This window comes from Leucopleurus acutus, assembly GCF_964270905.1.
Source record: "Leucopleurus acutus genome assembly, chromosome: X".
NCBI lineage: Eukaryota > Metazoa > Chordata > Mammalia > Artiodactyla > Delphinidae > Leucopleurus > Leucopleurus acutus.
Window position 1 is genome coordinate 107,345,998 of NC_139148.1, and position 26,417 is coordinate 107,372,414.

Sequence of the window (26,417 nt, forward strand, 5' to 3'; positions counted from 1 at the left end):
AAATGTCACTTAACTTACAAAAACACGTGCAACACGCTTATGAAATGTAAAACATTCACAGTCGCATTTACATGTAAATTCGTCAGGGCTATAGCAGCTCAAAAGTAAATGAGGCCGCCTCACACAATTTGTCATCGTTTCTGCTACTGAACAAATAAATCATCAACAAGACACTGAATTACAGAACAGAAGTGAGCCGATTTCCATCGGTTGCAAAAGTCTCACTTCGGAAAACACCAGTGAAAGGGACAAATTTGTTGCAAGGAAGATCATTCCACACTTCAAATAAAAGTATAAGGCCACCTTCTAGCTTTCCTCAGGAAAGGATGCTAGCCTGCCTACATGGGAGCAAATCCATACTTCGGAAAAACAGCTCACAAGTGTGTAACTGAACTGTGTGAGACTAATCTCTCCGCCAGCCCCCCAACTCAGAGTGCTACTTATAAAAGGGAGGCTAGAAGGAGTCTGTTCAGGTTGTTACACATATTTCCATGGCCATGCAAAGCACAGTCCACACTCCACCCACCTTTGCCACACCCTTCTAGAAGCTCTACCATATTAGCTGCAGCTTAGGCAGCAGATAGACTGTTCTTTCTGCCTGTTTGCAGAGGGGGCAGCCTGGGACAGCGGTCCTCAGACTTCTGTTGTTGTTATTGTTTGGTATTTTTCCTCCGTTTTCCTGGCAGGCACACGTACACACAGTAAGTTAGAATTTGGCCCATGAGAAATACCCCAATTAAACCTCTTTGAAAAGAAATCACTACTGTAGTTGATAACCACCTCTCTTTCACGGGAGAAACATAGCAGATGTCAAGTGATTTCTTGTAACACCAGCACATTCCAGATGAACTTTGTAGACAGCATGGCTTTGCCCCACCTCCCAAATGACAGAGTTGAAAAGCAGAAAAATGCCACAGACTTTCCATGCCCAGCAAAGGGCTCAGCTGGTTTGTGCTGAGACTCACTTTGCAGTGGCTGATCATAGAAAAAAAAAAAAAAAATCACTCTTCTCAACCCTTCCACCTCAAACTTGAATTTTGAAGACACAGGCATCATTTTCGTATTTTAAAACGATACTAGTGCCCCAAGAGCATGACAAATTCTTGGTTGTGTTTTCTAGTACAGGTGGCTCTCCCTTTAAACAAGCTTGCTATATGAAGAACGCAACTGTACAAAAGATAAGGAGTGGTGATCATTCATTTTATACAAAAAATTCCTTTAGAAAGTCAGCTACCCTTGTATATTTAAAAGGAACTAAAATGCTTCATGAATTTTCTAAATCACCCCCATTACTCCAGGCCCAGCCCAAATCCTATATCCACTAAAAATATCATCACAAGTACTTAACATCTAGTTAATTTTTTTAAACCTCTGGGCTCATACTCATAACCTTAACCAGAAGCATGCTTTCCATCCTTGGGGCTCAAAGAAGCATTGAATGCTGGAACCCAAAACACCTGGGGAGACTCTAATTTTGTAGATGAGAAAACTGATGCCCAGAGAATTGCTTGTCCAGACACTTGGCAAGTTAGTGGCATGGCCAAGATCAGAACCCACACCTCCTGACTCTGGCCAATGCTCCGTTCACTGTCTTGCAGATCCCTGTAATACAAGTTCTCTTTACTTCCTTAAGATACAGAGATACAGATTCCTCCACATTTTCTGGGTTCTTCACTTATGACACACCACCTGCACTGCAGTTATTTGCTTCTATGTCTGCTCCCCTCTTAGACCGTTACAAAGGAATGCATACTGGTGTAATGGTGTGCAGCACAGCATAGTGGAAAGGGCACAGAACTTGCAGGTACGAAAAGCCTGGGTTTGAGTTCTGCCTCTACCATTTAGAAGTTTTACCCCCTCATATGTTAAATGGAGATAATAATCCTTTTTCCTAATAATTAACTTTAATTCATGTAAAATGTGCTCAGACGTAGTATGTCAGTGACTGTCTTTTGAAGGTAGCAGGAGCATAAAATTTTAAGACTGGAGAATTCCTTGGTGGTCCAGTGGTTAGGATTCTGCCCTTTCACTGCTAGGAGTCTGGGTTCAGTCCCTGGTCAGGGAACTAAGATCCCGCAAGCAGCGCAGCACGGTCGAGAAAAAAAAAAAAGAGACTGGAGTTGACCATAGGAATCACCCAGTTCAGCCCTCCCTCATTCCCTCTCCATTTTACAGCTGAGGAACCCAAGGCTCAGAGAAGTGAAGTGATTTGTTCAAAGTCATTCACCTTGTATGAATTTGCCTGCCTACGTCTGATGATTCCCAGCCCAGAACTCTTTGCATTATACTACTCCAGAAAATAAATGACTCTCTTCTCTGACTTCAACACTTACTATTTTTATCATAAAATTGGCCTCTGAGTTTGTAATTTTATAACATTCCCTTGCTATTCCATGTTTTTGTCCTATCTCCCCAAAGGGACAACATGTTTCTTAGAGCAAATCACCTTCTACCTTTCTTGAATGCCACGTAAGATTGAGCACAGTGCTGGGTACAGAGTAAGATACCTAAAAGTGTTTTTGTTTTTGTTTTTGTTTCTTGCGGTACGCAGGCCTCTCACTGTTGTGGCCTACTCCCGTTGCGGAGCACAGGCTCCGGACGCACAGGCTCAGCGGCCATGGCTCACGGGCCCAGCCGCTCCACGGCATGTGGGATCTTCCCGGACCGGGGCACGAACCCGTGTCCCCTGCATCGGCAGGCGGACTCTCAACCGCTGCGCCACCAGGGAAGCCCCTCCCTAAAAGTTTTTATTGATAGCAAAGTGTTTCACTGGTCTGTGGGACCTAGAGAACCACCCTTAAGGTTCCCTTGGCTCTTTCATTCTGATATAGCCACTGGATTTCTAGACAGCTCATAGAGCACTAGGTTTCCCCCTTGGAGGTCTCAGGGACATCTCTCCCAGAGCCATGGGGAAGGACAATGATACCCTGAAGAGGGTGCTTAAAATCATGCCCTCTAAGATGCAAAGAGAGCAGCAGTGACACACTCTACAGATTTGTCACCTAAATACATGAACTTAATGATGCAAGGAAGGGAAGCAAAAGGTGGGAGCCCAGAGTTAGAAAGAAAAGGAATCAGTTTTAGGTCTTGTGTTCAGAACACCTTCCAAGCAACATGTGTGACATCTACTAGCCTAATGAGTAGGTGTTTCTGTCAGTACAGTTGTTCGAAAGAAAGTTCCTGTTCCGTACAATTGTTCAAAAGAAAGGATCACTCATTATCATTTGGATTTACTGCTTATTGGATTTCCTCAAAATCTTTGCAACTCCTTTCTAACTATGAAAAATGATAAAAATTCTACTTCATTGAAAAGTACAATCATTCTATTCTATTATAACATATTATATCATTTCTTCCACAGGTAGTACTGCTTTGTATAGTCATTATGATTATATATATCGATTATATGTATTGAAAACATATATTTTGATTATATATATGTATATTTTTATTTATATCTATTTTATTGTCTATTTTTGTTTCCACATTTTAAATATGCAGAGGTTTCCCTGCTTGTTAATACTGTCTTTAAAATTCAGAATATTGGACTGAGTGGAATATATCCGGACCTTAAGCCTTTATGAAATGCAAATCATCTCGGCTTCATTCTTTTTTTCACCTCAAGAAAAAGATGGGGAATGCACTGGTTCCCTCCCAAATGAAGTAATTTAATCCTTGGGCTCCATGAAATGGGACTTCTCAACATTAAATACTAATAAAAAATACATTAGGGTTCAGTGTCAGGAGCTCTAGAACACCAGTTCCAAGGGGTTAAGAGTCACATGCACTCACTTCCAAACGTATCTGGCAACCATACATTTCTGTGCCCAAGAGAGAGACGCAAGGGAGAAGGGGGGAGTAGTGATTATGCAAATATGGGTATCCAGACATACTTATAAAGCTTTCTGAAAGTAAATTAAGTTTTCAGATGGAAAGGTCTAATTCACATAATATACTTGGGTGGGAGCCAGTTTCAGGTTTAAGGTCCTAAAATAACTTGGAAAGAAAATCTCTCGGGGGGTGGGGGGGTAGGAGTCCTCCAAACTCTATATCCAAGGCATTTTAGGTGTGGCAGAGCTGTTAACTGAAGTATAAGCCTTCAGAAAAAACATTATCCTTGTTGTCAAAAGGTAAGTGGGAGAAGAAAGCTGTCATGCATAGACTTTTTTTTTCTCTTTTTCTGCAAATAAACCTTCATCTGGATCATGTGTTAGAGAAACTTTTCACCAGAAATTAGAATATATCTGCCCAGAAACACTGTGTGGGAACTTCTCAAGGTATCCGCCAGGGTGTTTTACCCCTTTCATTTCATTAACACATACGGTCAATTCAGCTATAAGGTGATGTTTGCATTTTGAAAATTCATTGCCTATCACAAAATCATGCATGGGTAAGGGGCTTATGGGAAAAATGGGGTTTGGGCACAATATCTGAATGTGCTTGTGAAGGTGGGTGTCAGAAGGGTTGCAACCTGTGAGTTATTGTGAAGTGGTGGAAGGAGGGTTATCTGAATCAGACAGAAAGTTCTAACACCAGATGTGGATGGGCAAGGCTTCTAATACATGTGGTGAACGAAGATAGCTGGTGGATGTTTCAGATGTAAGCATGTGTGCATTTTGTGTATTCCTCCATGGCTCTATCTGCTGTATGCAGTTTCCTGCACTCACCCAGTATTTTTAACAGATGGATCGCACATATGCAAACATGCAATTTCTCTTATGTTCAAATTGTTCTCAAATATACCAATAGCATGGGAACAAATTAATGTTTTCAAAACATGCACTGTAGCAGAACTGACTGTACAGGCAAAATAACTTTCAGTAGGTGTTAAAAAAAAATATTGTCATTAATATGGTAAAGTCAAATAGATAATTTTTCTTGAACAATTTGACCAAAGTGGACACAGGCCTAGTTTTTTTAACTCCATGTACTTAATTAATTAATTGATCATTCTTTTCTATAGTGACACTATGACAATATCCCCCAAAATGTGTTTTTTCCTAAAGTCACTATACAGTATACGTTGCAAAAGGGGGCGCATATAGTCCTATAGTTCTAGGAAAAGGTCACAGAAGGTCAGAGAACATGTCTGTACTTTCTCACTTTAGTCTTTGTTTCATTACCTCATTGGCCAAAGCAGGGATAGCTCCACAATGCTTTGACTGCAATTCTGGAATTGAAAAAATGTCTGAAAATGGAGGGGTTTTTTTCTAACTCATTGGTGGGAAAACCTAACCAGAACTGATATGAGGATATTTACAGTCTTTATGTATTTCATTTAGTGAATTCTCCTACCTTTAGCTACAAAAATACTGATGCATTTTATTAAGAGGTGCTGGCCCACATCCCAATCCAGGGGTTGCAAAACAGACAGTATATATTTATACCATTGCTTTTATAAAGTCTGAAAAATTCTAAATTCTGAAACAAGTGGACCCCAAAGATTTTGGATAAAGGATTATGGGGCTGTATTTAACCACCTCTCTGAACTCTTATAAGGCAAAATTAATTAATACTTCCGAAGACCTTAGTAATCTACCTGAGCAAAGAACATCAGGGCACCAAGGGTTATGGCCATAACTACTTATATCAAGTCTCTTGAGGCCAATTGTAAGCCTTTGGTTCCTTGGGTTGGTTTTCTGAGCTGTTCTCCCTCCCAGGAAGGAGAGGGGATATAAAAAAAACAGGTTTAAAAGAAAGAAGAGAGGTTTATTAGTAATATTAACTATTCCTACTAATTCTAAATGTATCAATATATTACTACTTTATAGTACTTGTCACAAGGAGCTTTCACAACCGGTGAGGACATAGTTTATACATTTGCATGTTATGGCTAATATCCATTAACTTGATAGTGTTCAGGGATCATCAAATTAGTCTTAAGTGTATCTGGCTGTGGACATTTCTGTTCTTAACCTTATAATTATTATTAGAGGCTCAAAGAATATGAAGGTAAGAAAATTGATTTTCCAAAGAAAATTGAACAGGTATACCTTATTACTCTTCTGGCTCAAATAATACTGCCTTAATATTAATATGCTAACAACCTTTAATAAAAGCAGATTCATTAGTTAAATAAACCATTAGATTGAGAACAGAAGTAAAGTCTATTACATAGCTAATGCTTAATAGGTATTTGTGTGTATGTATTAGCATGTGAATGAGTGAGACACAGAAAACAACAGAAAGAGGCAGAAGGAAAGAGAAACAGAGAGAATTTGCAATGAAAGCAGATGACTGCAGGAGAGTCACAGAAGCCCTGGGGGGAAAGCCAACAATAATAAATTATAATGTCATCCAGTTTACATGGTTTCAATCGGGTTCTGGATTACTGCCCTCTGCCTGCTCCCGAGCCCTGCAGTGTTTTGTACTATCTTTGAGATTGTAAAGTCCATCCCTTTGAGGACTGTGAATGGTCCTCTCACTAAGCCAGCAAGTAAGAGAGTATGCTCTATTAATTTTTGTCAGTTAAGTTGATCTTCGTTACAACCACTAGAAATAAAGGTCAACAGTGAAGCACCTACTATCCTTTGACATGTTTGTGCTGAAACACATATTTGCACTTCAGTCTCTCCATAAGCTGATGCTTATCTTCAAAGGATGTGCTAGTCTACCTCCAGAAAACCTAAACTTTCTATCTTCTAGGTCTCATTAATCTCTTTTCCTGTTTTCCAGTGTGTTGTACAAGCATAACAAAGAGTTAAATATCCACAAGGCAGCCCTCCCGCAATCCATTTCTCCTTGTCTCTGTTTTTGGGGGAACCCAACTGTGCTGCACGCTGTATTGGCTCTACATAGTGCAATTAGCCAATCTCAGGCATAATAGTCAATATTCCTGCCAATAAATGCCTGGTCTGTTAACTCAGTCAACTCTCTGACATAGATTAAGACAAACAAACTAGGACTTTACAACCAAAAAAAAAAAGAGAGGACTGTGGCTAAATGCTATTTTGCTTAAATTACTAATGTAAATGTTTAAACTATCTGATTTTCTTGGTTGTGAAAATACAAGAAGAATACATCTTTGCTTACGTTTTTAGAGTAATTTGGCAGTGTTAAAAAAAAAGAAAAGAAAAATGAATCCAATACATTTATTACCTATTTATTTTTCTAAGCAGAATGGTAAAGAGCTCTACTTCATGGCACAATTTGGAATTTTAAATGTCAAATTCTAAATATTAATATATGATATTAACAATTAAAATTAGTGGTTGGCCAAAGCCTTTTCCACTATGGTCTTGAAGGAAACTCTGTTATTCATTATGTATGAAACATGAAATAGATAATTGCCCTGTTTTATCTTATGCTGACAATGATGCTGTGGCTTCCATTATTAGTCAGTGAAGTATATCAAAAAGAAAATATAAAAAAGTAATGATCCTTAAAAGTTCATATTTAGTTTATACTCAAACTAAAGTCGTATGTAGGTATTTCAATTATTTTCAGTCCCCAAGTTCATTATTTATTTGCAAGTAGGTAATGGAGGGTTATGTATTAATTGACAGTGAATCATTTAATAAATTAGCTAATAACAGATATTATGGAATTTTACAAAGTTTTCATTTTCAGAGCTTCATTTTTCATTAGACTATTAAAAATGGTCACCCTATATTTGTTCAAAATGCAATGGATGAAAATCATTCTAATGTTATTTATGAAAATGGAATTCTGAATGTTTGAAGCACAAATTAAGAAAACATTGTGACCTGTGTCTAAAGCTCTAATAAAAATATTTTTCAAACTACCATATGTTAAATAATGAGGGCAAACTATATTGAGTAATAAAAAACAAAAAGCAAAAGACAAATAATTCCTAGAGGATAAGAAGAAAGCATGGAGAACTAGGAAAGGCTGGGGAAAGTTTTAGCCCCTCCACCCCAAGCTTTTCTTTTCAAAAAAAGACTGAAGAAAAAGTTCTTATTATTAACCATTAATAATGTTACATTAAACACCATCTAACAATCATTGTCTGGCTATTTGATGAGAAAGTTCCCCCATACCCTGAGGTCCTCCCCCATGAACAACAGGGACCCACAGATGCCCAGTGGAGTGGTGGAGAGGGGTTCCAACATCTATACTTGGAGACTGAAAACATACGTAGTCTCCACCAGGGACAATGGGAAGAGACAGCACTGTTACGGCAGTATTTACAAGACCCAGATGATTCTCAAATTTCACCCATGTTTTGGTCTATTGCACTAACTCAGCAGTTCTCTGCTACAGGATCTAAATAAACCAATGTTTTGCAATCGCCTGTTACTACAATAGAGGACTAAAGTTCACAGACAATTTATTTTAAAAATGGTAGATGAAAGTGAATTCAAGGTGATACCTCTAATACACTCTGAGTTACATTTGGATATGCTTTTCTGGATGGGAGAAAAAGGGGTGGGGCTAGAGTTAGTGCTAGTAATTGGGTACAACTCTGATCCTATAAACCAGCTCCATATCACATGCTTGTAAAATGAGTCTATGCATATAATAGGGATGATGAAAGTTTGGTTATTCTCACCCCCAAAAAAGAAAATGGGGAGGGGTGAATTGGGAAAAAAATCTTGGCATTTTCACAGGAGTGTTTTATACATGTACATGTTATTCAAATATATTGGAGCCAAAAAAAAGAATTGTGATATAAAACACTACTGGCTTCCATCAACCATTCTGCAGGATATCTTTTGGATTACTGAGGGAATCTCCCAAAAGGTATGGCTGAGAAGCGATAGTTCCGCAGGAAGGAGAGAGTATGTTTTATTTCTGTCATGCATTCAAGCGTTGCATCTACTTGTCATATATCAAGACCCAGGTCTGAATCATCTTTATAGCTCCCACACACTTAGCTCATAATTTTATTCAATACAGCTTTATAATTTTGTTTGCAAATTTAATTAATTTGAATGAATTCAAAATTTTAAAGTTTGAATTCAATTAAAATTTATTTTTAAAAAACCAATTATAGCCACTATGGTGGGAGAGTATTTGATGATGACAAATACCTTATTCGACTGAATTTTTCACATTCCTACCAGCTGTTTTGGCATTGTGTGGGCACAGCCTTTATCTGAAGTTTTCTGCCTGAAGTGTTCTGAAATGTTCATTGATTAATTCACTCATTATTACAAATTTTCGTTTTCTTGTTTTTCAACATGTTATTTTAGTGAGACGTTAAATAGAGTTAATTTTTGGAGAGGTGCCGACATTAAGACCTATTAGTAAGCCTGCCTTATAAACTTTGTTTATGCTAAGCTACGCATATTTAACTCATTTTACTTTTCCTTCAAATTCTGATTCATTCCCTCAATTACATTACTGCTTATCTCCCTGGACTCCCTCCAATTTAACTAGGTCTTTATGGTTCCCCAAACAAAATGCAACATTCTGGATGAACATTGCCCAGAATACAAAAAAGTTATCTGAAAAATTCTTTTGTAATGATGTCTTTTCACATGTATCCTCAAATTATGTATAGATTGCACTTGAGACTTCATTAACTGGAAGATGGCTAATAAAGTCATGAGAAAGCGGCTCAATTAGGAAATATACTGATATATTGGTAAAGATGTGTCTGCTAGAGGATCAAGTGAAAGTTCCAACAAAAATAAGCAAATTAGTGCAATCTATTAATATAACGTTAGACTTGAATGAACAACTGGTGAATTCAGACAAGTTCCTCCCAACTCTCACCCACTGAGATTTAATGTATAGATGCCTTAGGAAAACTAAAAAATTAACTTGTCTCAAGAGGAAGAGTGTCAGCCTGCACAAACAGAAGGAAAAATGAGAACATATGTTGAGGAAACTATGAATATGTGAGACTGCAGTAACAAATAAATATAAATGGTAATCCTAGAAATTAAGAAAATATTTCATAGGTAGTGATTGATCAGTGTTTCCTTTAAGAAAGTATCTTAAGCAACTTAATTCTTAGTTAAGGTCATTTAAATAACCTTTTTCAAACGGTACTCAGGGGAAACATTTTATGTATGATAGATGAGATGCTGAGAGGGACAGAGGATTTAAACACATATTGCTTATGTGAAGCAGTTCTCAAAGAGACCTCTTGTAGTGCCTGAAATCAGTGAATGAGTGCACAGAAGCTCCTTCCTGTGTATTAATAAGGGGGATCTGCACCAGGCCAAACTGCAGTGTGATCTGGGTTCATGGTGGGGTGTGATGACAACCTGGACTTGACTCAAGTTTGCTTTGTCAACTGCAAAAGATACTGAATAAAATTTGAACACAGGCATGTGTACACGGCTCCATTTGCCTCCCTTGTACTTCATGAAAACAAGCCTTGATTTGGTGGTTGGTAGCCTACACAGAGTGAAATGTCTAACGGGGAAAAGAACATAGTATTACAGGATTGCTGTCTTTTGTACTCCCAGATTCATTAGCATTTGGAAACAGCTTATGTAAAGCATAATTCTGTGACTCAGTCATATCATGCAGGGTAAATGTCCAACCAGCTCCCTGATCTTCAAGTTCTTGCTATGGCCACACTAGGGAAATGTCCCCTTATCTCTCTGCACAATACAAGTTCTAGGTGTTTCCCATTTATTCCCACTTAGGGGATTTACATGGGCAAATTGGGCCACAGTATACCACAGGGCCTTCTAGTAGTAATTACAAAAAGTCAGTTGCAGGCTTCCCTGGTGGCGCAGTGGTTGAGAGTCCGCCTGCCGATGCAGGGGACACGGGTTCGTGCCCCGGTGCGGGAGGATCCCACATGCCGCGGAGCAGCTGGGCTGGTGGGCCATGGCCGCTGAGCCTGCGCGTCCAGAGCCTGTGCTCTGCAACGGGAGAGGCCACAACAGTGAGAGGCCCACGTACCGCAAAAAAAAAAAAAAAAAGTCAGTTGCAGGTCAAGGTATAGAAATAAAAGGTCAAGTGTGAACCACTATTGAAATATACTTTTGGGGGGTGACTTCCTTGGTGGCACAGTGGTTAAGAATCTGCCTGCCAAGGCAGGGGACACGGGTTCAAGCCCTAGTTCAGGAAGACCTCACATGCCCTGGAGCAACTAAGCCCGTGTGCCACAACTACTAAGTCTGTGCTCTAGAGCCCGTGAGCCACAACTACTGAGCCTGCAAGCCACAACTACTGAGCCCACGAGCCCCAACTACGGAGCCCGTGAGCCACAGCTACTGAAGCCCGCACGCCTAGAGCCTGTGCTCCACAACAAGAGAAGCCACCACAATGAGAAGCCCACACACTGCAACGAAGAGTAGCTCCCACTCGCTGCAACTAGAGAAATCCCGTGTGCAGCAACAAAGACCCAACGCAGCCAAAAATAAATAAATAAAATAAATTTTTAAAAAAGAAATATACTTTTTTTAAAAGTAGGGCTCATATCTTACTAATATGTTATTACTGCTTATAATGTGCAAAAGAAATGATAGAGGAGCCAAATCAGAGAGGGAATTAAACCTAACTAGTTATGGAACACCTTTCATTCAGTAGCAGAAGACAAAGGAGAGGGTGTCTTGGTTTCATTTGTTTATTTTCAATAAGGTGAAACAAGTATAGAGTACTTTCTCTACTACTCATCTACTTAGAGAACTCAATCTGCACATAACTTGTTTAAATTTGTAAGTACATCCTGACATTTCCAAATGACAGACTTTAAGATGAGATTAATCTGAGTTTAAATCATAGCTCTGCCGTTTACTATCAGTTTGATGTTGAGCAATCAAACCTTTGTGAGACTGTATTTCCTTATCTGTAAAATAGGGATAGTACTAAACATCTCTTAATGTTTTTGTGAAAATTAAATGAGGTCATGTGTATAAAACACTTAGTAGAGTACCTGGCACATAGTAACCACTCAATAATATTATTAAATGAATGATCAGTTATTGAATCCAGCAAAATCTATAAAATTCAAGCACTAGCTAGTAAGTAACCTAAGAAAAAAATCTATCTGATTCTAAGCTTTTTGATTATTTAAAACTTCTCCATTATAGTTAAAAAATATTTTACAATTTTCACACGTTTCTTATTTTCTTCCCAACAGTTCTAAGAAGCTATTATTGAAATCATGAGTCAATATAAGAACAGTTGAATCCTATCCTTTCCTCTTCCTCCAAGTCACACCAAACACTCTCTATTGATTAGCTTTATTATGCTCTCAGTCCCTTTTACTTCAGATAACAGACTCTATTTCTAAATGATAACACCTCGGGATTTTAACATTAGAGCAAAGGATGTGAAGAAAAACCATTTTCATGAATACAACATTAGTGCTTTGTATTTAGGAAGCAGCTTTCACCTGCATCTCTCAAAGACCTTCAGAATATTATCTGATGCTTTATTCACTGGGCCAAGCTGCAAACAAAACTGCCTTTCAATGAAGTTCGTCAAAGTACATAAAACCCCACGAGGGAAGGAACTGTAGATAGCTGGTTAAAGTGTCAAGAATATTCAGAGACATTTACAAATAGTATATACGAAAATATCAGTGAACAAACTATGATTACTACTTAGAAGTATGGGGTCCCATAGGTATAGCTTTCATTGTAAATACATACACAGGAACTTTGTTGTATTGGCACTGAGACCAACATCCGCATTATATGCTAATGATATTTGATCAATTTTGTAACCTACATATATATAAACATTGCATATTAATGATAGTCCCTAGTACATATAAAAAGCATGGGCGGGCTTCCCTGGTGGCGCAGTGGTTGAGAGTCCACCTGCCGATGCAGGGGACACGGGTTCGTGCCCCGGTCCGGGAAGATCCCACATGCTGCGGAGTGGCTGGGCCCGTGAGCCATGGCCGCTAAGCCTACACATCCGAAGCCTGTGCTCCGCAACGGGAGAGGCCACAACAGTGAGAGGACCGCGTACCGCAAAAAAAAAAAAAGCATGGGTGTCAGACCAGAATTGTATGCCAAGTACTTAGCACAGTGCCTGGTCCTCAATTAATGTTAGTTACCAAAATAATTATTATTGTAATTATTATCATTATGAATTTAGATTAGGAAAACCGTTTTCTTTAAAAGGATTCAGTGAAAGCTTACCTGTATTCACATAGCTGATGCTGCTGCTAAAATATGTACCTGTGAACTAAGAAGGAAAGAAAAACTCACCCCCTTTCTCTCTAGGAAGAGCATCTCTCAAGATGGAGAGAGGCATGGCTACTTGCACGTTGAGACCTCTTCCAGCCTTCCGACTGGAATCATTTACACAGTGTCTGTTTGTCACAGAGACTATGGTTGTGGATATGTCATTAAAACACATGGGTAATTCTGGGGGGTAGGGGAGGGGAGACTGTATCAAGTGAGAGCCTTTTTATAATCCAAATGAAATAACTGACAGAGTTTTAATCAATTGTATTGGTGCCATGAAAACACGTTAGTCTACATACATTCACAGTGGAGATGCCATCAGCTTCATTTACTGCTTCTTAGGGTTATTGTTTTTGGTCCTCTAGACTCTATTATTGTACCTTCTTGTTCACATAACTAATATGTTGTGAAATTGGACTATGAAAAAAATATTAAGAATGTGGGATTATGAAAGTCTTCTGAGGTGATGAATAATTTCCACTTCTTTGAAGAAGATGCATTGTTTTAAAGTCATATATTGTTCCGCCTTTAGAGATGACAAATATGAGGCTTAATGAAGTAAAGAACCTGGTCCAAGGCCTTGATACCATAGTACTGAACTAACTCCATTAGCTGCCACTCAGCCATCTCTCCTGGGATTCCAAGCAAATCACACCAACGGTGCTTCTATCACACTTGCCATTCATATTTATAGCAACCAATGAAGATAAAATGCTGTGACTGAATTAGCTATGTAACAACTCATAATGAAATCTAGGTAGTGGGTTACTCTATTTGTAAACCCAGTTCAGTATGCTCGTTCACATATCATTAAGTGCTTCTTTTTAATTCTCAGTAGCAAATATCCTCATTTCAGAAGTGTCTATATAATTTATGTGATCCTTATTAATAGTCTTTAACTTAGTTGGTATATCATTTTATCCGAAGTTGATCCTGAAAATATCAGAAGAGATTGCTTAATGGGCTTGCTTTAAAAAGACAACTGAGCAATTTATTTATGTTATTTTTCTTCCTTCACGTTAAAACCTAATCATATTTATTAATGAAATACTATGGCTCTAAAATAAATTCTTGTACAACTGGCACTCATGATGACCATCTCTCTATGGAGAGTACAAAATTGGTTTCAAACACATGTTATTAAAATAAAATGGATTTCCTTCAACTACGAATCACATGTAGGGATTTTTGTTTACTAAATATGTGTTAGAGTTACAACAATGGATAATCATGAGGATGGCTTAAGTTAGGGTAGTTCAAGTAGCAACCCTAGAAGTAGTACCACTACATGTCACTCAGTAAAATAGCTCTAACGGTTGGCTATATTATACAAATCCATAGTGTAATGCTTCATGGATGTGTCAAAATCTAAACTCTAAAAATGTTAGGGATATTAGAGGTGGCTTTTATTTTTAAAAAGGAATTAAATGTTATTTTGTATTTTATGGATTTTAGTAACTTGTTATGCATCAATTACTGTATTCTTTATAACACAACCATTCTAATGTAATTTGTATTGCGCTTCCATTTGAAAGACCTGAAAATGTAAAAAAAAAAAAAAAGGAAAAGAAACCAAAACACAACATCCTCTAACACCATATACAAAAATAAACTTAAAATGGATTAAAGGCCTAAATGTAAGACCAGAAACCATAAAACTCCTAGAGGAAAACATAGGCAGAACACTCTTTGACATAAATCGCAGCAATATCTTTTTGGATCTGCCTCCTAAAGCAAAGGAAATAAAAGCAAAAATAAACAAGTGGGACCTAATTAAACTTAAAAGCTTTTGCACAGAGAAGGAAACCATCAACAAAACGAGCTACTGATTCAGACAAACTACTGAATGGGATAAAATATGCACAAATGATATGATCCATAAGGGGTTAATATCCCACATGTATAAACAGCTCATACAACTCAACATCAAAAAAACAAACAACCTGATTTAAAAATGGGCAGAAGAGGGCTTCCCTGGTGGCGCAGTGGTTGAGAGTCCGCCTGCCGATGCAGGGGACACGGGTTCATGCCCCAGTCCGGGAAGATCCCACATGCCGCGGAGCGGCTGGGCCAGTGAGCCATGGCCGCTGAGCCTGCGCGTCCGGAGCCTGTGCTCCGCAACGGGAGAGGCCACAACAGTGAGAGGCCCGCGTACCGCAAAAAAAAAAAAAAAAACCCCAAAAAAAGTAAAAATGGGCAGAAGAACTAAATAGACATTTTTCCAAAGAGGAAATGCAGATGGCCAACAGGCACATGAAAAATGCTCAACATTGCTAGTCATCAGGGAAATGCAAATCAAAACCACAATGAGGGGACTTCCCTGGTAGTCCAGTGGTTAAGAATCCACCTTCCACTGCAGGGGGCATGGGTTCGATCCCTGGTCAGGGAACTAAGATCCCACATGCCACGATGCAACTAAACCCACGTGCGGCAACTACAGAGCCCATGCACCACAAAGAAGAGCCCGTGTGCTGCAATGAAAGATTCCACATACCGCAACTAAGACCTGACGTGGCCAAAGATAAAATAAATAAATATTTTTTTAAAAACCCACAATGAGATATCACCTCACACCTGTCAGAATGACTATCATCAAAAATAACACAAATAGCCAACATTGGTGAGGATGTAGAGAAAAGAGAACCCTTGTACACTGTTGGTGGGAATGTAAATTCATGCAGCCACTGTGGAAAACAGTATGGAGGTTTCTCAAAAAACTAAACATAGAACTACCATATGACCCAGCAATTTCACTCCTGGGTATATACTGGAAGAAAACAAAAACACTAATTCAAAAAGATACATGCACCCCAATGTTCATAGCAGTATTATTTACAATTGCCAAGCTATGGAAGCAACCTAAGTGTCCATAAACAGATGAATGGATAAAGTAGATGTGGTATATATACACAATGGAATACTACTCAGCCATAAAAAAGGAAATGTTGTCATTTGCAGCAACATGGATGGACTTGGAGGGTATTATGCTAAGTGCAATAAGTCACACAGAGAAAGACAAATACTGTATGATATCACTTATATGTGGAATCTCAAAAATACAACAAACTAGTGAATAAAACAGAAAAGAAACAGACTCACAGATACAGAGAAAAAACTAGTGGTTACCAGTGGGGAGAAGGAAGGGGGGAGGGGCAATATAGGGGTAGAGGAGTAAGAGGTAAAAACTATTAGGTATAAAATAAGCTACAAGGATATATTGTACAACATGGGGAACATAGCCAATTTTTTATAATAACTATAATTGGAGTATAAAAAGTTTACAAATTGTGAATCCCTACATTGTATACCTGTAACTTATATAATATTGTATAGCAACTATACTTCAATTAAAAAAAAGCAAAAAACAAAACCAAAAACAAACCCCTAATGCCCTGAACATTACAACAAGTTTGTTTATCCAGGAATCCAATGAGCAGAAGTATCAGAACAACATATTTTTCCTAAAAATTACTTTTTAAATGATTGTTCATTCTGTGAAGCAAAGGAAACAACCTGCAGAATGAAAAGGCAATCTATGAAATAGGAGAAAATATTTTCAAACCATATATCAGATCAGGGGTTAATATACAGAATATGTAAAGAACTCCTATAATTCAACAACAACAAAAAATCTTATTTTAAAATAGGCAAAGGAAGTGCAAAGACATTTATCCAAAGAATATGTACAAATGTCCAACAAGGCTACAAAAAGATGTTCACCATCACTAATCATCATGAAAATGCAAATCAAAACCACAATGAGATATCGCCTCATATCCATTAGGATGGCCACTATCAAAAAACAGAAGATAATGAGTGTTGGTGAGGACATGGAGAAATTAGAACTTTGTGAAGTGTTGATGGGAAGAATGTAAAATGTTGCAGTGCTATGGAAAATAGTATGGAGGTTCTTCAAAAAATTAAAAATAGAATTACCATATGATCTGGCAATCCCACTTCTGGGTGTACATCCAAAATAATTGAAAACAGGATCTCAGAGAGATATTTGCACACCCGTGTTTATTGAAGCATTAGTCACAATAGCCAAAATGTGGTAGCAACGTCAATGTCCACTGGCGGATGAATTGAAAAGAAAAATGTGGTATATACATACTATGGAATACTATTCAGCCTCAATAAAGAAGAAAATCCTGTTGTATGCTACAATATGAATGAACCTTGAGGATATTATACATGAAATAAGCCTGTCACAAAAATACTGCATGATTCTACTTATACGCAATATCTAAAGTAGTAGTCAAACTATTAGAAAATGAATGGTGGCTTCCAAGGGTGGAGGGGAACTGGGGAGCTGTTCAATGGGTATAGAGTTTCAATTTTGCAAGATTGAAAAAGAGACCCACTGCAAAACAATGTGCATATAGTTAACAAAACACCACTGTACACTTAAAAATGGTTAGGATAGTAAATTTTGTATGTTCTTTTACCTCAATAAAAATGTCATGCCATTCTCCCACTAACTGAATCTTTATTTTACCTTAGTCATATAGTCATAGTGTGATAATGTGGGTTAGTGATATCACAGTGGCCAAATCCAAGCATTATGGACAGGGTGGACAAATTGTAATAGATGATGACATGGTCATCATCATAGATCTTGCTGGTAATACAAGAACTGTGGTGTTCCTGGCCATTTATGCTTTAATGGGCAAGAATAGTTTTAATGCACTGAATTGTGTAAATATGTACAGCCTATTCCTTAATTTATACAATGGAAAGAGAAAACAAGTGATTGCATTTGGAAAATTTGGGCCAAATATTTACATAAATAGCATGATAAGCAGCCAACTCTCTTCATCAGATCAGGCTGCTATAACAAAATGCCATAGACTGGGTGGCTTAAACAATAAAAATTTATTTTCTCACAGTTCTGGAGGATAGAAGCTTCAGATCAAGGTGCCAGCATGGTCAGTTTCTGGCCTTACTTGTAGATGGCCACCTTCTCACTGTGTCTTCATATGGCAGGGAGAGAGAGAGAGAGAGAGAGAGAGAGAAAGAAAGAGAAAGAGAAAGAGAGAGGGAGGGAGGGAGGGAGGGAAGGAGGGAGGGAGGGAGGGAAGGAGGGAGGGAGGGAGGGAGAGAAACCTCTCTGATATCTCTTCTTATTAAGGCAATGATCCCATCATTAGGGCCCCTCCCTCATGACCTCACCTAAACCTAATAATCTCCCAAAGGCTCCATCTCCAAATATATCACATTGGGGGTTAGGGCTTCAGCATATGAATTTTGGAGGGATGCAATTCATTCCATAGCATTCTGCTCCTGGTCCCCCCAAATTCATGTTCTCACATGCAAAATATTTTCACTCCATTCAAACAGCTCCAAAAGTCTTAACACATTCCATCATCAACTCAAGTCTAAAGTCCAAATTCTTATCTAAACATCATCTAAATCAGATTTGGGTGAGACTAGAGATATCATTTATCCAGAGGCAAAAAAAAAAAAAAAAAAGAAAGGGAAGGAAGGAAGAAAGAAAGAGAGAGAGAAAGAAAGAAAAGCAAGGAAAGAAAAGAGAGAGGAAAGGAGTGCTAGTTCTCTGGTGTCTCTTGTTATAAGGGCACTAATCCCATCATTACGACCCTGCCCTCATGACCTCGTCTAAACCTAATTTTCTCCCAAAGGTCTCATCTCCAAATACCATCACATTAAGGGTTAGGATATCAACATATGAATTTGGGAGGGGGGATGGGACACAATTCAGCCCCTAGCACCAACATATTCCTTAACTGATCTGGATAATAATATATAAATACTAAATAAACATTTTCTAAGACTCATGCTTTAAAATCTTATTTTCTACCATATTTTGCATTCCATAATATGTTTCATACTTCCTAAAATTGTTGATTTAAAAAATTATTTGTCACTATACTTTACCATCCCACACTATATGGCATAATTTATGAGCTAACATCCCTTTAAAAATTGTTATGCTCATTTAGAATTAGGATATCTAAACACTGATATAATTAATGTAGAACAGATCAGGTCTCAGACTTCCCGAGTAAATGGTTTTCTACTGTATTTAATTACTCTCAGTTCTCTGACACAGAGAGAAGTGCAAACATCATTCCATTTACATATCATTCTCATTATAAGATGTGGTAAAGTATTATGATTTTACAGTTGCTGGTGCAATACATAAATACATTTAAATATAAGACGAAAATGAAGCACAGAAAATTTATGTTATTTGCCCAAGATCACACGGTCAAACAAGGGTGGCATTTCTGATGAAGGTAGCTTTACTCCATGTCATAATCACTTTCCACCTTTATACCAAATGATCAGCATCTTATGTCTTTCCCAAAACACACTATAGGCTGAACTAAGGAAGAACAAAAGATACATTTGTGTATTCTTTACTGACTAACCTCATTCCAAAGATTACAGACATAGAGCTGCCATTCAACCCTTTCACCCTTCTCCTAACATAGGCCTTGGCCTGAAAAATCACCATAAGAAACAATGGGTGGTCATCAGAGACGGTAATACAACCGACACAGGGGGAGGGGAAGCACATTCATATGAACCTAACTGACTTAACCAGCAAGGAACAGTAAAGAGTGATACAGTTAAAAAGAGAGAGCAAGAGAACAGACGCATCTATAAGGTTTCACAGAAAAGTTGAGTGATAGGGAAGGGAAGTGGCCTGAGTGAAAGGGATCAGAGTTTGTTGGTGGCTTAGTGAATGACATGTGGGAATGGCAAGGTGGCAGGAGCAAATAATGAGATAAAAGATGGGACACAAAACTATACACATGCTAATGCTGAGTTAATATTTTCCCTACTCCATCCCGGTTATTTAATTCTCTAAATAAGCATTTATAGACTACTTATTAAGGGTTAGACATGTTTTATACACAAGATATAATGGTGAAAGTGAATGTCACAGCTCTCAAAAGCTCACAGTGTGATGGGTTGGGGGCCGGAGCATGGGGGACAGACATGTATACAGTTAAAGCATATCACAAGACCATAGTTTTTTAAGTGCCAAGTCCATTCGTTTTAGAAGTATTTTCTTATTGCTGTAAATTATTTTCCATGAATCTACTATAACTTTTTATACTGAACTAACGGTATCTTGTTTTAATACCTTATAAATACTATTAATCCAAGATACTAGAAAAAAGTTCAATAAAACCAAATTACATGTTAAATCTTCAGCTTACATAAGAAAGCTTCTTTCTATTATTTTATTTTATTTATTTATTTATGGCTGCATTGGGTCTTTGTTGCTGCGCTCAGGCTTTCTCTAGTTGCGGCGAGTGGGGCTACTCTTCGTTGTGGTGCACGGGCTTCTCATTGCAGTGGCTTCTCTTGTTGCAGAGCACGGGCTCTAGGCAGGCAGGCTTCAGTAGCTGTGGCATGCAGGTTTCAGTAGTTGTGGCGCATGGGCTTAGTTGCTTCGCGGCTTGTGGTATCTTCCCGGGCCAGGGATCGAACCCGTGTCTCCTGCATTGGCAGGCGGATTCTTAACCACTGCGCCACCAGGGAAGCCCCAAGAAAGCTTATTTCTATTATCATGCAGTCATACACACACATACACATACATCTTCTTCGAGTCAATTTGAAGAAATGGTGAGAACATGAGGTTCTTTGTCTCTGTAGAAACCTGTCTGCTATTCTCAGTAGAGCTGCCACTACTAATGGCCACATCATTAATCTGTATATAATCACTCCACAAATATTCTAAGTTTCATGGGAGGACACGTCTCTGTTTCTTTCCAGAGCCATTTATATGTGTGCTTTACAAGGTGATCAGTGCTATGGCAGTAGTTGAATTAGGTAACAGGCATAGAGATATCTCTTGGGTTTGAAATTAATTTGGAAGAGGTGTGGATGCGGTCTTCTCTTTCTGGAGGGCGTTCAAGAGAAGCAAGAAGATACCTTTCTATCCTGGAACAGACTGGGACTTTGTTGAATCCTATTGTAATCAGGTCACCTTGAATTAGTTAGCCTCTATTTCCTGGAGAATTAGTAAGAAAAATAAAACACTTTTGCTAGTACATCTCAACTATTTAACATATAACTGTTATTTGCAGGGTTTGGTTAAGCTTTGACCCAACACTTACCAAGGAATTTATGTGTTAAGCTCTTATTCATGTTACTTTATCAAAGGCAATCAAATTTTATCAGTGATTCATTGTTTGCTCTTCTGCCTTCTATTAAGAAAGACACTGAGATCCTCAAAAGACAGTATTTTCCAATGATGAATAAGTCTGAGACTCTGGAGAGGAGAGCATGGCTAAGTACAAATGGGAACAACATAGTCAGATGAGTTTGGGGGTGGGCAGCAATTGATTGTTGGCCTTTAAGCCCAGGACTAGATATTTCAACCTGAGAACCACTTAGGTGTCTCTTTGTGCTGCTGAAGGGTAGAGGAGGAAGGGATCTGAAAAAAGGTAAGGGGACAAGAAAGCTAATAAGGGAGTTGGGTAGTACTACCTGTGTACAATGGTTAGGGATTATGCAAGCACTTGGTGACAGGTGTCTACAAGTACCTGCTTCTGATACCATTACGTCTGTGTTTGTGCTTGTTTGTCTTGTCCCTCAACTAAATGGTGAATTCTAAAGACAGGGAATTTCTTATTTTATCAGTCCACACACTGCCTAGTGCTGTGCCTCACTAAATAACCTTGTCAATGGAGTGACAAATGTCTTCCAATTTCTGCAAAATAAACAGAAGAAAAGGCCAGTGGAAGACATTTTTTTGAAGTATGCTCTGTACAAACTGTTTCTTAAAATGGAAAACTATATATATAATCATTTTATAAAATATATTATTATAATTTAATATGTATATAGAGATTGGTTACATTACAATTCAATTCAAAATTAAAAAAAATATATTTGGGAGGTTAAAAGGGCATCATTTTGCTGCAGTCTACCTTTCCCTACTTCCTCTTCTCCAACCAAATTGCAATGTTTGTCATTTAACAGACAATTAATGCATTCCATTTCTGAATGTTTATTTTCATACCTGAATTTCCACTTTGGGTGTCCTTTCATATCATATTCTGTCTACATCCCACTCCTCCAAGGCCAGTTACCAATGTTACTCCTTTCATTAAGCATTCCTTGAAATCTAAATCTGAATAAAGAAGCAATGTTTTTCACTTCTGACCTCCTACAGCACTGTATTCCTCTTATGCTCTCAGCACCTCCTAAGACATGTGAAGCTAGGTGGTGGCAGGGAGAGAAGCAGATGGTCACAGAAAAAAGCAGACACGAGGCCAGTCACTGTGTCATACCAACAGCAGAAGCCTAGGTGAAGATTCACAAATTTGTACTGCTGAGGTTTCTAGAGCTGGATTCATTTTCAGTCTTTGGATATGCACGCTGACAATAAATCCTTATCACCTGAGCTACTCTGAGCAAGTCTATGTTTCAAGCAACCGAAACAACCTAATATTGTGCCTTGTGTTTATGTACTTGTTTTACCTTCCCTAACAGGCCATAAATTCTTTGCAAGGCAGTGACCACGGCTTCTTTTTTTCTCATGACTCCACTAGTACCTGCAGTGTGGCACAGTCAGTGTGCCATTTATTGAGTCAGCGCTCAATAAATGCTTGCTGGAAGGATGGAGAAAACTGGGCAATTGATCATCACGTCATATTGCATTTCAGGTCATTTGTAGCAAGGCAAGAACCAAACACAGGTAGTTCATAATAATACTTTACTAAACATTGCTTTTTCAAATGAGTGGCTTGCCTGTCTCTCTCTTTCTATTAGAGTTCTGCAAACGTGTTTATGACATATCTTCGCCAAAGGCTAACTTTAGCAGTAGTACCATGTATCATAAAAGATGTGTCATATAAGCAAATTACATAATATGAAGCCATGCATTCCTCCCATTATTTTAACAAGTATCCTTGTTTAAAGGGTGGTGATCTGTATCAGGTTCTCTTCTGAGAGGCCAGAAATGTAAATTGTATTGAACTAATGTCACTGTTGTCTCTTATTCAGAATGGGAAACACTTTGTCAATCTTACTTTCATATATATCTGGTGTGGCTAGATATCCTCAAGGAAATTATTTTTCAAGAACGAATTTGAAGGATTAAAAGGTTCGCCAAAGTCACATGAAATACATAACAATGAAGTATAGTCTCATTTCATGGATATCACCTTCTTACACCTACATAGTGTTTTACGGTTTGCAAAGCACTTTGAAATATATCTCATTTGTTCCTCACAACAGGAGTCTGTGAGATAGACACAGAAGGCATCATCCCCACTTTGTATATTAAAAAATGGAGAAGTTAACTGAGTTTGCCAAGGTCACAGAGGTAGTAAATAGTGAAGAGAGCTAGGGAAAGAACCCAAGTCTTTCAACTTCGAATCCAGTAGTCTTTTGACTTCGGATCCAGTTTTCTTTCAACTAGTCTATCTATGACAGTGCTTTTTAAACTTCTGGCTATGACCAATTGATCGGTTGTGAGACCAACTTTGACCAGCATTTAAAGAATGAAATAGAACATAATATATCATAGAGCATTAGCTCCATGACTTCATTTTTTACTGTAAGTAAGAATTTGTTTAGTAAAGGAAAGAAGTGTTTCCTGAAACTTTTGTTTCAGTTTTGTCTATTATAATGTAAAATATGTTTCTGTGAGAAATTTTGAGAAAAGTACATCGAAAGTCACTGATCAGTATACCATGTTGCCCATTAAATCAAGTTGCTCAAAAGTAATTTATGATGCCAAAAAAGTCTCCATGTTTTTGGTTTTAACATTAAAATAATTGTGGATAATAAAAAAGTATTTTCCGGCAATCCTTCAGTTAGGTATTAATTATGTGGGGTAAATTCATTGTTTGACCTCTTTTAAGAGTTCTACTTGAATATTATATTTAAAAATTGAGGGTTTCTATATAGACATGATACTGATTATATTCAAGCTTTTATGGGAAAAAATGTTAATCATGCTTTACTAAGAAATCATCTTAGAAAATCTTTACCTGACTAAATATATTTAGGGTAATGTAGGAAACACTGAGTATAGATAACACCCTGAAATTCAAATATTTGATTCCTATCAGAGTAAGAATATCTGATAGCTCTGGAATTTATTAACAATGTATTTAATTACATATATGTATTATCAATGAATAATCAAAATGAATGAATCCACAACTGTTTTCTTAATTACGATTAATACAGTGGCTCTTCATTGCCTATAACAGGGGTTCCCAACTCCTGTGCTGCGGACCATTACCGGTCCGTGGCCTGTTAGGAACTGGGCCGCACAGCAGGAGGTGAGCAGCGAACCAGCGAAGCTTCATCTGCAGATCCCCATCGCTCGCATCACCACCTGAACCATCCCCTCCTCCGCCCCTACCCCGGGTCCATAGAAAATCTGTCTTCCACGAAACCTGTCCCTGGTGCCAAAAAGGTTGGGGACTGCTGGTCTATAAGATATAGTGCAAAATCCTTAGTAGAGCATATAAGTGCCGGGAGCTTTATCTCCTGTCCCTCAACTTCATATAGGCCACGCTCTTCCATGTCTCTATAATTTTGTACATGCTTCCTTTGCTTGGAGGCCATTGCCTCCCTCCTTCCTCAATGAAGCTGGGTCTTAAAGGATGAATACAAGTCTTCTAGGCAATGTTACCTCCTCTGTGATGCCTTCATCCATTCCTTTTCAAGTGTTCTCACATAACTTATTACAGTTTATTTATCAGAGATCTCACATTACTATAATTATTTCTTTGTGTGAGTTTCTTCAGCTAGGCAAGGAGGTACTTGAAGGTGAAGTCTCTGTCTTACACATTCCTGAATCCTTGGTGCCCAGAACAATGCCTAGGACATAAGAGACACCTGATTCGTTGCTAAATATGTGAGATATATTATTTCGTTTTAATGGACATTTTGCATTTTGTAAATGCAAAACACAAAGCATTTTACAAGAGGTCATAAGAATTTTAATCTATCATCTATTGTCTACTATTTTTCACACTGAAAGCTTCATTGTTCTCTTCTAAATTAAAATATTAATTTAGGGGCAGAAGATTATACTTCTATCTATTATTCTGTGGTCCATACATCGGCAAAAGAGCTGGCTGATTTGGTCTGTTCAAACCAACATTTAATCAAACTGCTGACATCATTTTATCTGATTATGTGCAAGATACAGACCAAGGCATTTTTACTTTTCCATAGGTTGAGATGGTGGCTTAGAGATATAGCCTACATGTTAGAATTTTCCCTCCAAATTTTAGTCATCATTGTATTAAGAAAAAAATGAAAAGATAAGCAATTTTTCATGGATAGTTGGGTCATTTAGTATTTTGTGATATGGTACCATTAAAGTTTCATTTATATTCCTATAGGGTTTTCTCCTCACTGTTTCAGCTAATAGATTTTGAAGTCCCAGTGTGTCTATCACTCCTCTGAGGGATTTTTTTTTTTAATTGTTGCTCTGAAAACACAGCACTAACTTCCTCAAAAGATAAAACAGAGAAACCACAGCTGGAGAAGTGTGAATGCCAATTTACTCTTCATAGCACAAAAAATTACACTCTATGATTGTAGAGGAAGGCAATATTTAATTGACAGATATTCTAATACATAAATGTATTAGGGTGCCATCTGTTTGAGGGCTCTACTGTGCATATCTATGCTACAAAATAATTTCAAAAAATTATGGTAGGCTATGAATTTCTAACTCACGTGTGAATCTGAGAGACAAGTATTTTTTATTTTCCTCATTTGAATTCTTCACACATTTCTCCCTTGTATTACGGCTGATTGTTTACATGTTTAACCTTCAACTCAATAGAAAGCTTTAGGATGGTATCCAAATCTTACTCAGCTCCAGATTCCCAGTGTGGTCAACACCATGTTGACACATAATAAATGTTCAGCAAATGTTTATTGGAAAAATAAATGAATAGATTATTAAAGCCCTGATGCTTTAAACATCTCCCCTAGGAGCCATTTGATATTTCTCCTGTGTTATAATGTCACAAAGATAAAAACCTCACAATTTCTTTCTTTGCTTATTGAAAAAGATGGCAGTAATGACAGAGGAAGTTGGATTACTCATAACACACAAGACAATCTTTTATAAAAATCTAACACTTTGGCCTCCAGGTGTGAAGCACCTGAACCAAAGGTGAAAAATTCAATAAAATATTTGGATTTGTATCTTCAACTAAAAACCAAACTGTTGGATAGTAGGAAACATCTAGGTGATTAAACCATGCACATATTCAGTATTCGCCCAGAGCCTCGGGAGTCTAAATGTTGGCTATTGCTTTCAGGTTACTTGTAGAAATCACAACTGGCTTCCCTGCCTTTTCATCTGAACTTCAGTGTAACCAA

At 37.9% G+C, this 26,417-nt stretch overlaps 1 protein-coding gene across 1 annotated transcript in view; it reads right to left on the reverse strand.

Moving 5' to 3' along the window:
* Positions 1 to 26,417, reverse strand: part of TENM1 (teneurin transmembrane protein 1) — a gene marked incomplete at its 3' end in the record, with an annotated part of 801,014 nt that overhangs the window by 356,693 nt on the left and 417,904 nt on the right. The window lies entirely within an intron of this gene.